Source organism: Benincasa hispida, chromosome 3, assembly GCF_009727055.1.
Source record: "Benincasa hispida cultivar B227 chromosome 3, ASM972705v1, whole genome shotgun sequence".
NCBI lineage: Eukaryota > Viridiplantae > Streptophyta > Magnoliopsida > Cucurbitales > Cucurbitaceae > Benincasa > Benincasa hispida.
The window spans coordinates 28,696,341-28,708,840 of record NC_052351.1 but is presented as its reverse complement, the minus strand read 5'-3'; the positions used below and the strand labels follow the sequence as shown (position 1 = coordinate 28,708,840).

The following is a 12,500-nucleotide window of genomic DNA, read 5'->3' as shown; positions in this document are numbered from 1 at the left end:
GTCAATTCTACAAAAAAAAAAAAAAAAAAAAAAAAACAGTTATGGTATGATAATTATATTAATTTACTAAGATTGACATAGCCAAAGTTTTCAGGTTAATTATGAAATAATTATATATAATATCCACCTAAAAAGGGGGAAAATAACAAGCTGTTTTATGTATTAAAAATAAATAATGAACTTAGCTACATATTTTAAGCAAGTTCAAAGGTTTTGCTTTGGATAGCTTTTGGTGGTTTTTAATCTGCACTTGCCTCGGTTTCTAAGCCAAGTTCAACCCTCAAGATGAGCAATTTTTGCTACCAATAATATACTAAAATCTGGATTAAATTACAAATTTAGCCTTTCAACTTTTAGATTCATGTCAATTTTATTTTCAAACTTTTAAAAATATTTAATGGATCTTTATTTTAACTTTGTATCAAATAGATCTTTGAATTTTAAAAAGTGTCTCATTGATTCTTACATTTTCAGTTTTTATGCCTATTAAATTCCTAAACTTTAAAAAATGTCTAATAGATCCTTAAATATTTAATTTTGTATCCAATAAATCTATTTCTTTTTTATCTAATAGGTCTTTGATCCTATTCAACATTTTTTTAGATTTATGTATCTACTAAATATAAAAATTAAAATTTTAGGGTTCAATTAGACATAAAATTCAATTTTATATCTAATAGATCAATAATAACCAATGATTAATAGTTACAAAATCAAATATATTAAAGACTTTTATTAGATATAAAATTGAAAGTTTAGAAACTTATTAGACATAAATTTTAAAGTTTAAAGAACTTATTAGATACAAAATTACAATATTAGAGATCTATAAATGGAGTAGAAAAAATAATAAAAAAATATATACGCTAGAAGGAGGGCTTGAACCTCCGACCTTGTGGTTAACAGCCACACGCTCTAACCAACTGAGCTATTCCAGCTTGGTTGTTGAATAGTAAATTCAATTTTCTATATTAATTGGTGATAAATATTGTTTTTATTTATTTGCAAATAGTCGACTCTCTGGTAATTACTAATTATAATGGAGTATACAAAATCTTAATTTGATGAAGTACACCTTTTCTTTTCAGTACCATGAATAATTACCTTTAAACATTAAAAATTATCGTAAGATCACCCCTACTATTTAAATTTTTTTTTTTTTTGGGGGGCTAAAATTTGTTAAATCATATTGCCAAAAAGATAGGAAAAGCCACATGCATATGACTTCTTCACCTTTAGTATTTTTTTTTAAATAATAATAAAAAAAAACTAAAATTCCACATTCAAATTTCTTCATTTATTATCTACTTTTCGAAATAAAAAAAGTAGTTTTAAAAAAATTGTCTTTTATTTGAAATTTGGTTAAGAATTCAACCATTGTATTTATAAAAAATGCAAATCATAAAAAATAAAAACTAAATTATTACAAAACGAAACCTAAATTAATTTGAAAATACAATTATGAATATTTGTTTGAGTAGATGGTGAGTGTAGGGCCAGGATTAACAATAATATATTGATTTCTTAATCAGCTACAGGTGTAAACAAATTCTCCAAAGTTTGGTGTTTTGATGAGACAAATCTCTTTGTTGTGATTGGAAGAAAACGTTACTACGCATTGAAATTGGAACTATCTAATGAAATACGTCGAAGGCTAAAAGAATAACAAAAAAAAAAGTGGCTCACACTAGAAAGTAGACGACACCCAACTATGGCCCAAGGCTATGCAGCACCTCGGGCCTAATTGGAACCACATTTGGCCACCTCAGTTATGGTCGACTAGACCAAGTCTGGGGTGGCTTGGGCACCTCACCAACCATACACTACCTACAACTTATCCCTTGCGAACCAAGCTGAGAGTCGAGGTGTCCCAAAGACCACCCAAATGCAACCCTCCACCAAGCTAATCTAAATTAGAAGCGAAATGATAAAAAAACTTTGGTCAAAACTCGAATTCATAGAAGATGATAACTCCAATGAAGGTATGTTCTATAATATGAAGTTTTTATTGTGTTACGAGTTGCTCATCTAATTATATTTTTCATTGATCTCGTGCGAATCAAGTGGTTCACCGTCATTATTAGATTTTCATCACATCATCTCAATGTATCGTAATGTAGTTAAAAAATCATTGTAATAAAAACAAAAGAAGAAAGGTTAAAGGAACTGTGATTTATACACAGATTCACCATTTGATGAATTATGTCTATTATGCTACAAATTTATGAATCGTTTTTCTTTTTGATAAAAATCTCCGCGGAACTTGCGGGGAATCCCCGGTTTGACCCCACACGCACGCATGCACGCATGCATACACACGCACACACACAAATTCTACCTCCATCCTCCACCCCGGTCCGATCCTGTTGTATTGATAGACATTAATAGAACTATCAATATCTATCATTGATAGATTCTAAAATATTATTATATTCTATAAAATTTTCAACAGTTTTGTCATTTGAAATAATCTCATTTGTTTTATTAATCATAAAAATAATATTATTAAAGAAAGTTAATTAAAATGCAACGTTTGCACACACACACAACAAGTCCCCGTGGGGATCCCTCCTCCCTCCACCCCGGTCCAGTTATTAACCCTAACGTCTATCAGTATCTATTATCAATTGATAGACATTAATAGAACTATATATTAATAGAAAATTTTGTTATATTCTATAAAATTTTCAACAATTTTATCATTTGAAATAATTTCACTTATTTTATTAATCATAAAAACAATATTATTAAAGAAAGTTAATTAAAATGCGACGTTGGTTAAGTCGTTTGCCAATCCTTTTCATCATCTTCGGCAGCTCTTCGTAATGGTTTATTATTAGACAGACTCTTATGAACTATCTATTAAAATCTTAGCTTATACTTCTAATTGAAATTTGTGATAATATTGTCTCAAAAAAAAAAAAAAAAAAAAAAAAAAAAAAAATACAAAATAAAAGAAGAAGACGGAAATTGGGGGAAAATATGAAAAAAATAGATTTAGAATTAATTTGTGGATAGAAATTCGATTCAATTTTTATTTTACTGTAGACTTTCCAAAATTTGAATTTCATAGTAAAAAAAGAAAAAATGTGAAAAAAATAGATTTAAACTTAATTTGTTGCTAGAAATTTGATTCAATTTTTATTTTATTATAGGTCTTTGAAAATTTAAATTTCACAATAAAATATTTTCCGAAGATGCACTAAAAAAAATATAAGAAGAAATAGAAGTTGGAAGAAAATGTGAAAAAAAAAATTCAGCCCTTAATTCGTGGTTGGCCTTAAATCGTGGACGGTGTACACGATTTATGTACGGATTCAAAACTCGTGGACCCCGTCCACAATTACACAACCCTATTTTTGTAACAGTTTCAAACCAATCCTATTTTTGTCAATAAATATTAAAATAATATTACTTTTTAAAAAAATTCTTAAATTTTAGATGTTGAATAATTTAATTAAATGAGGTTAAATGTGATTCAAATACTAATTATATGAATGATATTCATATAATTAAATTTAGTATAAATGTGATTTATATTAAATACCATTCATTATTGAGAGAAATAAAACTATAGGCTATATTGTATTTGATACAATATGAAAACGGTAGGTTATGTGTTATATTTGATATAATATATAATTATATAAACATATAATAAATTAGTTATTATATATATATATATATATATTAATTAAATCAAATATATTTTTATTTTAATTTAATTTTAAAATGAAAGAGAGGGAATTACAATTCCCTCCCCTTAATTTTCTCTCAATCAGACGTGTGTGAAGAATGGGTAGTTCTGTTTTTTACGTCTTCTTCATCGTCTTCTTTACAGTTGTGAGAGTCTCTTTGTGATCTTTGTAATTACTCACAAGAACATAAGAAAAAAAGTTATTTTTTTCATTCTCTTTAAAATCTTCTCTCTTTTCCCAAAATCTTAGCAGAGCCCTCCACTCCTACTTATTCTTATCCCTTAAGGAGAATACTTGACATTCTCTTGTAGTGGTGGCCTTTGAATTTTTGGAGATCAAAGTGTTCGTGATCAGGTCAAAAGAATACATGAAGACCTTGTGGCTTCAAGGGTAAGTTTTATTTCTTCCCTAATTCCCTCCTTAGCATGTTGTAAATTTTTTTGATTATGCATAATTTGAATGTTCTGTAATTTTATTTTGTAAAAATGAAAATGGGACAATCTCGCTTTTGCATTCGAACTTTATTGTTCCTTCTGAAGGAACCGATTAAAGTTCATAAGCGAAAATGTGGATCAAACCCAAATCCTAAAATTTATAGAGAAGAGATAGAAACCATATGCATTTAATTGGATTTACAACATGCTAAGAGAAAAATACAGAAGAAAAAATGGGTTTAGACAACCTTTACCTTTAAGGACCGATCTTAAATTGAAATCACTCGAACCGATAGAAACATCACCATGATAGAGACTTCTGTATTCTCTGGGTGAGAATTCAGGAGTTTTGTGGGCTTTGATTATTTTGGATGAGGGAATTTTAGAGAAGAGAGGAGGAGAATTCAAAATCTTACAACACTATTCTATAACCACTAAGAGGAAGAAGATGAAGATTTCATTCAACCCCTCATCCCATTATCATGTAATAGAGAGAAAAAAGCTCCTTCCCTAAAATTATTTTTCAAAAAAAAAAAAATTAATACATCAAATTAATTTTAATAAAAATTTTACAATATATTTATATAATAACCACTTTATCATATAATATATATTAAACTATATGTTATATCAAATATAACAAATAACTTATAGTTTAATATTGTATGAAATACAATATAACCTATAGCTTAATTCTCTCAACAATGATATTTAATATAAATCCCATGTATATTAAATTTAATTATATGAATCCAATTCACATAATTAATATTTGAATCATATTTAAATATTTATTTCCTCTCAAATAAACTTTATATTATAGTATATCAAATACATTAAGTAATTATATCATATATAATTAAATTAAAATAATTATAGCACATATAATTAATTCCCTTAATTAATTTAAAAAATTCAAATTAATCAAAAAATTGATTCTCATAAATACTTTTTTGAGTTACAGAGGGGACCTCATGGACCTGTAGTTTGAAGCTCCAACGATACTTGAATAATTAATTAAACTCCTTAATTAATTTACTCAATATCCATTAACCGTCGAACACTCCACTAAAGATCGACAGCTGCACTCTTCGCACTATAGATATATTTCTGTGTCCATTGGATATAACTAATCAACAATGCGATGACCTTTCACAAATTGCTCGTAAGTACAGCTAGGCCAAAAATACCGTTTTGCCCCTGTAGTTACATCTAACTTTTTAAGTACCATTGGTCCCTCTAATAAACAATAAATCATAGTCCAACTATGACTAGACTCCTCTCGGGCTAGGAGAGGGTGTGGCGCCATATTGTTCAAGCCCTATAATCAACCCTTAGTAATTTATCCACTTTCCCCTACCTCGGGGAAGGAGTGAATTCCGCCTTGTGTAGCTATGTTTCCAGCTTCCCAATAAGAGGAATCCCCAAAATGGTAGGCTTGTTGAGTTGGCGATCTAGCCCACTCTCACCTATACAAATCAAATGATCGATTTCATAGACAGGAGTTCACAACTCACTCAGGATTTAGGTCATGTCACCTATGGTCATCCTGGTGAAATGTAAGTCTCTATTATGAACGACGTTAGATAATAAGACTAGTTATTTCGTGGTCTAATCTTATACAAATCCCTTTGTATAGAATATCCCTGCTCACATGTCTCTACATGAATGATTAGGATCGGATCATTTATAACACTTTACAACAATTGTAACATCTACAAAGAGGGCCATACTCGTAGAGTCACCATGGATAAGGTTCAACCTTATCCTACTACTACATACCATTTAGGTTATCACTTAAACATGATCCATCTGTATGTCTCTACATATATGTTTAAGCTACAAAAGATGACCTTGGATGTTAGTTTATTGGTTTATGGGTTTAATGCTACTAAATGTCAAATAAAACATCTCATTTATCAAATAAATAAAATTTTTATATAATACAATTACAAACTACAGGACCCTACGAGATTTAGGGCATCAACCCTAACAATCTCCCACTTGTCCTAAAACTAATGGAATGTACAATGTAAAAGTCAAACAAATATACAAGTACACAAAACAATAAACTAGGGCATACTAATTGAAGGAACCGATTAAAGTTCATGAACGAAAACGGGGATCAAACCTAAATCCCAAAATTTACAAAATAAAATTTAACAGAGAAGAAATAGAAACCATATGCATTTAATTAGATTTACAGCATGCTGAGAGAAAAATACAGAAGAAAAAATGGGTTTAGAAAACCCTTACATTTGAAGACCGATCTTCAAGTGAAATCCCTCGAACCGATAAGAACACCACTACGATAGAGACCTCTATATTCTCTAGTGAGAATCCAGGAGTTTTATAGGCTATGGCTATTTTGGATGAGGGAATTTTAAAGAGAGGAGAGGAGAGGGAGAATTTAAAATCTTACAGCACTATTCAGTAACCACTAAGAGGAAGAAGATGAAGATTCCATTCGACCCCTTATCCCACTATCACGATTAGAGAGAAAAAGGGGGAGGGATGAAGGAAATCAGACGTGAGGATTTTCATGAGCAGCAAAATGATCATTTCAAATTTCATTCGAAATTGAACACTAAAAATTACAATCAAGAAATGGAACCTTACAGGTCATGCATAATACAAATTACAACATGCTTAACTAGATGATCAGGGGAAAGATTAAACATACATTTGAAGACTCATCTTCAAACTCCCTCGATCACGAATGTTCGTTCAATCTCCAAGATTGCAACACACGAATGCTCGAGCACAGCAACTGCAACACAGCACGATCAATCATCAACCACCAACACAACGATCTCTACGAACACGAACCCAACGCACAACCTCCAACACCTCGACCTCAGTCGAGTTGAGTAAGACACTACCACAATGGCTACCTTGGTATTCTCGGTGTGAGAATCAAGAAGTGTGAGATCTGTGTGGACTTGGTTAGAGGAAGAGACCGGAGGAATAATAACTGTGTAAACGATTGAGAAAGTGGGAGATGACAAAAGTCTATCGTATAGACGAATGCCCAATCGTTTAGCAAATGCTCTGGACCATATAGCAAATGCTTTGTGATCGTATAGCTACGACCAGCTGAGTGAAATATCATGTAGTGTCACTCCACGATCGTTTCATCTCTCTTCAGCTATCGTTTAGTGAATCCTATTCACTTGACAGCAAGCCGTGAGTGATTGCCGAGAATAGAAACTCTTTTTCAAATCTACTAAATTTAGGAAAACATTTTTACTTTTATCTCACGATTATCATGAAACCACCAATAACCTCCCACTCAATTGGTTATTAGAGAAAAAGATATAATTATCCAATAATTAATATTATTATAAATATATATGATAACTAACTTGAAGAATTTCATACCGAGAGTTCCATGAGCGTGTTCAGATCGCTCCGATCTCACCATGACCGAAATACAAATGATATACATTCAATACATACAGTTATGCACATAAATCTAGTTATCGGCATACTCATAACAAGATAAAATCATGAGGGATAGAATTCCGTACCGATTGAAGACTATCTTCAAACTCCGGAACTCTAACGCAACGAATCTCTCTAACAGATCTACCAACGCCCGGCGGGAACGTCGACTGCAACAGCACGATCAACACAAACACAAACACTGCAGTGGGGATGACACCACCACTAATGAACCCCGGGTATTCTCGGAGTGAAAACCCAAAGGGTGGGCTTTGTTGAATTTAGTAGAGGATGGAGGACAACAAGTCGTGTAGACGATAAGCAAGTGGGAGATAAGACAGTGCTATCGTATAGCAGAAGTGCTTATCGCATAGAGGAGCTACACGATCGTGTATGAAAAGCTGAACAATCGTTTAGGAAAAACGTATATGATCGTTTAGATAAATCGTGAGGTAGACGATCGTTTAGACGGAGAAGCAACTATCGTATAGGCTCTCGGGCGATCGTTTCACGAAATCTTTTTGGGCGCTCGAAAATATTGAATACACTATGCAAAATGAAAAACTCTTTTCATTTTTAACCCGTCGGAACCAACGTTGCCCACTACCCATGTCCGAACGTGGAAAAAATGGATTAATTATCATATAATTAATCAATTAATTAATTTATAAATATAATCATATTATATTTATATCCTATAGTTCGATATCACATATCTACTATAGTATTTTCTCCTCTACTTGATATAAATTATATTTATATCTAATTTCCTCCAAAATAATGTATCTCATACATTTAGCCAATTATATCATATATAATTAACCAGTCTAGTTATATCATATATAATTGAACTTCCTCTTATGTTACCCAAACACTAGTTGTCGACTTTATCCAAGCTACCCAGGGGACCTAATGGACCTGTGGCTCGAAGCTCCAACGGTACGTGAATAGTTGACTAAACTCTTTAGCTACGAGATCCACCATCCGTTAATTGTCAGTGATTCCACTAAAGACCAACAACTGAACTCTTTTTACCACATATATATTTCTGTGTCCATCGGATATAACCGATTACGAGTACAATGACCCTTCACAGATGCTCGTAAGTACAGCTGGACCAATTTACCGTTTTGCCCCTTTAATTACATCTTACTCCTTAAGTACCACTGATTCCTCTAATGAACAATACAATACATAGTCTAACTATGTGTGAACACCTCTCGGGCCAAGAGAAGGTGCGTGGCGCTACATCGTTCAAGCCCCAGAATTAGCCCTTAAGGGAGCTATCTATCTACTTACCCCTGCCTCGAGGAAGGAGTGAATTCCATCTTGTATAGCTGAGTTCCTAACTCTCAAATCAAACGAATCCCCAAAATGATAGCTTTGAATCGGCGACCTGGCCACTCGTACCCATACGAATCAAAGGACCACCTTCAATGGCAGGAGTTCTCAACTCACTCAGGATTGAAGTCATGTTACCTATGGTCATCCTAGTAAAGTGAAGTCTTTGTCATGAACGGTGTTATATAACGAGACGTTAACACTTCTTGGTCAGGTCTTATACAAACTCTTTGTATAGGACGCCCCCGCTCGCATGTCCCCAATACGAATGATCAGGATTAGACCATCTGTGACAAGTCATAACACTTGTGAACATTCCACAAAGTAGGCCGCGTCCGTAGCGTTACCAGGATAAGGTTTGCCACCTTTATCCATTTACTACAGACCATTTTGGTTATCACTCAAGACATGATCCACTTGTATGTCACCAAATACATGATTGAGTCACATACAGATAACCAGGGATTTTATGTTTATTGGTTTGTGGTAAAGTAAATAAAATAATAACCGAGCAAAATACAAAATGTGAAGTAAATATCATATATTAACAACACAAGTGTTCGTACATACTGTTTACAAACTACAAGACACGAGACTTTAGGGCATCAACCCCAACACAACTTACCATATTAGATTTATAACCCCAACATAACTTATCATATTATATTTATAACCTATAGTTTTAATATTTTATCTCATGAAACATATAAACCATAGTTTTTTTTTCTTAGTACTTAATGTAAATCTCATTTACATTAATCCTCTGATTGATGTATCTCATACATCACACCGATCATGTCATATATAATCGAATTTCCTCTTGTCAATTTGAATATTTCAAATCAACACAAAGAATTGGTTCTCAACTCGAATCTATTGAGCTACCAAGGGGTCCTTATGGACCTATAGCTTGAAGCTCCAACGATACGTGAATAACTAACTAAACTCTTTAGTCATGGGATCCACCATTCGTTAATTACCAGGCATTCCACTAAAGACCTACAATTGCACTCTCCTTACTACAAATATATTTTGTGTCCATATCAACCAATCAACAGTGTAGTATCCCTTCACAAATCGCTCGTAAGTACAATTGGGCCAATAACCGTTATGCCCTTGTAGTTATATCTAACTTCTTAAGTACCACTGATCCCTCTAGTGAACATTAGTCATAGTTCTACTATGACAGAGTCCTCTTTTCCGAAGAGAGGTTGTGGCCACTATGTTCAAGACCCGGAATTAGCCTTTAAGGGAGCAATCTATTTACTTACCCCTACTTCGGGGAAGGAGTGAATTCTATCTTGTGTAACTGAGTTTTCAGCTCCTAGATCAGACAAGTCCCCAAAAAGGTAGGCATGTTAAGTCGGCAATCTGGCCATTCTCACCATATTAATTGATGCGTTATTTTATGATATGGAATTATAGATGAAATGCGATGATGAAAATGCGTTGAGCACTCAAGTTTTCTCAATGGAATCCAAGTGTAAACCCCACTGAGTTTCCTGGTAAGTCCAGGGTCGAACTCAGGGACTTGAAAAAACAATTTGCGCTGGTAATTTTCAGGAATACTTTGCGGTAACCGGTAACTCAAATAGTTGTTGGTTTTGTTTGTTATGGTAATGGAAATAAACACATGCGGCGGAGTTCAAAAAGAGTTGATAAAACGGTAGATGCGATGAGTATGCAGTGAACGGGTTGAGAAGGATTTCGGTTAACATTTCCTAGGATGCGTTCATGCTATGCGAACATGCAACACACATATGTAAACCATCTCTCGATGCAAATGCTACGACTTCTAATGTTAGAACGCATGCGATATATGCGATAAGTCTATAGGACCTACACATAAGCCTTTATTCTTTTTTATGCGATGAAAAAATGACACATACACAAATAAGGCGACCACATAATATCATTCCTATCTCTAGGATCCATGTGATGCAGATTGGCAAATAGAGCTTGTCTCTAAGTCCCTATCTTTTCTTTATGCAGTTCAAATCTTGCTCTCTCGAGTCTAGATTCTAACCTAGCTCTCTCAAGTCTTAGGTTCTTTCTTTAGACTCTCTCTCGAGTAGCTCTATAGGGATGTTTGGCACAACATAACACAAGATAATCGCAAGCAATGAACTTCCTAGGTCATGTTAGCTTAGTTCTTCTCAACCCATTCGACAATTTAGCTATTCATGCGTGCTAAGAGCGTGAACAGATGTAGAATAAGAACTTCCATTGTATAAATATAAAGATGGAGTACAAAATAACAATGCAAGAAGGGAATAAAGAGCCTGATAGCAATCTCTTGCTTCCCAGGCTTTTACACTATCTTTCTACTCTTGTTCAAAAGATAATCTCGCTCTCGCAAGAGTCGACCCACTCTCTGCTTTCTACACCTCTAGGTTCTCTCTCGAGTTGCTTTGAGCGATCTTCTGGCGTCTCTACTCTTCCCTTTCTCCGCCTTAAAAATAAAAGAAAACTATGAACACGGCTAAAGCTCCTAAATTGGTGAACAGGTGAACTTGTTAACCCATTTTCTGAAGGATGCCTTTGGTATTTATAGAGCTTCGGGGTGAAGGGCGGCTTCTCTCTTCTGATTGCACAGATGGGATGTTTTTGATTCCCTAACTGATGCACCGAATATTTGTCACCGAAAACTTGAATGTACTTGTTTTCGTTAGCGGCTGTCAACTTAATTCGGATTCGACCATCATCAGCTTTCTGTCCCATCGTGATTAATTATGCCTTTCACCCAGATGCGCCCATCAAGTTGCGTCGGCTCTATGCGACAATCCTTCTTGAGCAGATGTTTACGAACATAAATCACCGCAAAGCCTTATGATAATGCTAATGCTACGTTCATCCGTTGATCTCTTGTGATCGCGCTTTTCGCCTTGCGTCAATGCATATTCTGCATCAATCACAAAAATTAACTGTTCCTATGCGATGAACGCATGACGATCGCAATGTTATAAACTTAATGCTTTTTGGACACAATCTAACATATTTTATCAACGTAAACCCTCATTGTTTAATAACTTAGCAATGTAATAATGTGCATTTCTGCCTGTTATCACTAATCAAAGGACTGCCCTTAAAGGCAGGAGTTTCCAAAACACTCAGGATTAAGGTCATGTTACCCATGGTCGTTTAGGTGAGATGTAAGTCTCAAGTATCAACGATGTTATATAAGAGACTAGTCATCTCGTGGTCCTGTCTTATACATACTCTTTGTATAGGACATCCCCGTTCGCATGTCTCCATATAAATGGTCAGGATCTTCCATCTGTAGTAGTTCACAACACTTGCAGACCTTTACAAAGCGGCATGTATCTGTAGTGTCACCAGGATCAAGTATCCCTTCTTAATCCTTATACTACAAACATTTTTAGATTATCACTTAAGGCATGATCCACTTGTATATCTCATATACATGCTTAAGTTTACATACAATAATCATGGAGCTTTGTTTATTGGATATGAGTAAATTTCAAATAAAATAATTCTTATTTTATTCATAACAATGTGTACAGTTTACAAACTATGAGACTCTGGGAGAATTAGAACCAATCCCAAAAAGGAGTTTCCCTCC

General features: G+C 33.7%; 1 non-coding gene across 1 annotated transcript; it reads right to left on the bottom strand.

Annotated features, from left to right (window-relative positions):
- Positions 1-864: 864 nt before the first annotated feature.
- TRNAN-GUU lies at positions 865-938 on the bottom strand. The gene has a single exon. It is a non-coding gene; the product is annotated as a tRNA-Asn (tRNA).
- Positions 939-12,500: the final 11,562 nt, after the last annotated feature.